Genomic DNA, 3,105 nt, shown 5'->3' on the forward strand with positions numbered 1-3,105 from the left:
AAAAGGCAGCCCCTCTTACCCAGGTATGTGTGACAGGACCTGCTCTGGGATGGGAGAGGGCACAGGGCTCAGGGCAGTCCCTTGGGTCCAGAAAGCCTGGGTCAGATGCTCCGGATGCTCTATATCCAAGAGATATAGAGGGCATGCGACACCTGGCCCAGGACAACAGGGGAAAGGCTCGTCCCTTTCTCTGGGACCTTCCCCACACCCCATTCCGGGCTTGGCGCTCACTCTGCAAGACTCCAGGGCTGGTCGGGGTCCGCTGGGACACTCTAGGAGGTGGTTCTGATATTTTGCGAACCAGGACCACCATAAGAAGCTCCCATTATGTGAGTGCCCATTACATCTGTTGGTGTACTCCCAAGACAACCCTAAGTTTCACAAAACAATACTTACCCGACTTTGTACGGTACACCCTGATACTTGCTATTACCACTTTGGTGTTGTTCAAGACCCCCAGAACTATTTCCTGCCTCACTGTTGGGAGGCAGCCGGCAATGGAAGGAGCACTGCCCTCGGAGACGGACCCACGGGCGCCCTGACAGCCTCCCCTTAGGTGTTGGGGAGGAAGCATCAGCACTGGGATTGGCGACGGGCCTCCCATACATCTCTGTTCCTCTGTGCTAGGTCATAGTAAGCACCCAGGATCCCCAGCAGAGCTCAGACGCTGGTGATTCTGATGATGGAATCTGGAGCAGAGGAAAGGCAGGAAACGGGTCGTCTCAGCAGCACCCATTCTGTGGATGTCATTCCAAAATCTCATGTTTCGCCGGCATTCGCCCCTGCAGAACTTTCTGTCATTTTGGGGGGGCGGGGGGAGGGGTGGAGGGCCTAGGTGGGGGAAGATGCCTCTGGGAGGAGAAGGAATCTCAGGGCAACTGCTTCGGGGCCTGTCCCATATGCAGGTCAGGGGTCAATCTGCATGGCACGGGCGCCCGTGTTTTCCAGAACATTCCCATTTCCAATGCCAGGCACCCCTCCTCCTCCCTGCTGAGGAAAGACTATTTACCCCACGGGATGTCCCTCAGGGAATCCTGGGCCCCCAGGCCCCGAGTCTCAAATTGGGCCACGTTTGTCCCCTGTGCCTAAATGAGTGGAGTTTAGCTGGAGGAGGGCAAGAGTGAGCTCAGTGGATGCCCTCGCACTGGGGACACAAGAGCTCAGGGACTTCCTCTCCCTGCACCCCTCTCCACTCTCAAGGGCACAGAAGCATCATCCGAAAGGCTCCCCGGGGGAACAAAGCCCTCCCACCGAGGGCTGCAGTCCGTTCTCGCCGTCCTTGCCTGCCCATCTCTTTGGGAAGCTGTGGTCCTACCCACGGAGCTGAGTGTTTCCAGTAATGTGGCGGCCAGTCTCCAGCAACATCCCCCCGACTGCCAGCCCCAGGCCCCAGGGCGCAGCAAACCAGGGTCTGACCCTGCAGAGCTGGGCTCACCTCCACGGAGCCCAGTCACAAGCCTTTCCTCTGTCGTGCTCTCCTCTTCTGCTCTTAGCCACCAGGAGCCAGCCCACGAGAAGGCTGTCGTCAGTCCCTGACATCCAAGAGTCACTTTCAGCTGTGGCTCCAGCTGGAGTCAGTGTAGGTCCCCCAAACTCTTACAAAACTCCGTCGTCTACAAGCATCTAAGGACTACAGGCTATACCGCATGCAAGCCCAAGGAGACAAGAAGACAGGACAGACCGCAAACACTCACGGAGCTTACAGGGCCCCTGGGAAAACAGCAATCCAGCCACGTATGAGGGTCTGCAAGAGGCCAAGAGAGGAGGCATCCAGGAGGTGGGAGCTGGGCGGGGGAACTGGGGAGCCCTGCACGGGGCATCGGAGTAGGGGGATCGGATCCGAGCAAAAGCACGGTAGGGCAGGAATATGCAAGTCCAAGAACGTTGAGAGACGCCACAAGGCCAGAACTGAGGGTTTGCCTGAGAATACTTCATGGGGAGGTATAGGGAGGTGAGGGGAGAGAAGGGTGGGGCGAGGGGAAGAAAGGGCGGCCAGGCCAAAGAGAAAGACTGTTGGTGAGGGAGGCTGTTGGGATGCGGGGAACTCTTCCAAAGTCACCTGGGGGTTGATGCGGGATTTTCTTCAGAATCACAAAAAGTAGCTCTCCTAGAAATGTAACCGTAGCCAGCCGGAAGCAGCAGTTACAAGTCAAATCACCGCAGTGGTCAGGGATCCGGACACATCCTCACCGACGCAGCACACATCTGTGAGTCCTAGGATGTCGCACGCATGGGGATGGCACCATCCCAGTCCCCCGGGGCCACAGGGTGGGCTCCCCATGCAAGTAGCTTCTACCTCCTCTGTGTCGTCCTCTCTGTCAAATCACAAAGAATGTGTCTGGAAGAAGAGACCCTTCCTGCTTCCGTCCTACAGACTGATGCATAGCGTTCTTCCAGGACCTAGATCAGAAAGTCAGCCTCCATGCATAACGGGGGCATGGAGGCCCTGTGAGTGGGGGGAGGGGGGACTCAGTGCTTGTACTGGGTTGGCCATCAGACAAGAAGATACCTAAGTTAGCTCTTCCAGATCCAAAATTAAGAAGTCTCTCCACTCCCTCCCAAATGCCTCCTGCTTCCAAGGTTGCTAAGGGTCTGGTTGACCAGCTGCTGCCTTGCATGCCCAGTTAGGCACAGGCGTGTGGCCGCGCTCTTTCCAATGTGAGCAGAAGGGGTGCGTAACTTGCAGGTAGCCCCCAAAAGCTCCATGCTTTCCCACATCCCATGAGCTGGAATGATGATCAGAAGAGCAATCTTGGAAGCCACTTGTAGAGTACGGCAGAGCCACCCTCGGCATGGGTCCTACGGGGGCACAGACAGCAGAACTTCTGCATCTCCAACTGTCCAGGACATGTGCCCTGGACTCTCATGGGAGAAAGAAATAAACGTCTCTTGCCCTTGAGCCATTGCATTTCGGGTCTGTTTGTTACAGCAGTCTGGCCTACCCTAACATAATCTCAAAGACCTGAGTTTTCCTTTATCAGTCAAACAAGTGACTCAGGAATAGTTAATAAAACCCAGTGACTTACAATTCTGGGTATTGATAACCTAAGGAAAGAGAAAATGAGGTGGTGATTTTTTTGTTGTTGTTGTTTATCCTTTTTCGGT

Source organism: Meles meles, chromosome 6 (genome assembly GCF_922984935.1).
Source record: "Meles meles chromosome 6, mMelMel3.1 paternal haplotype, whole genome shotgun sequence".
NCBI lineage: Eukaryota > Metazoa > Chordata > Mammalia > Carnivora > Mustelidae > Meles > Meles meles.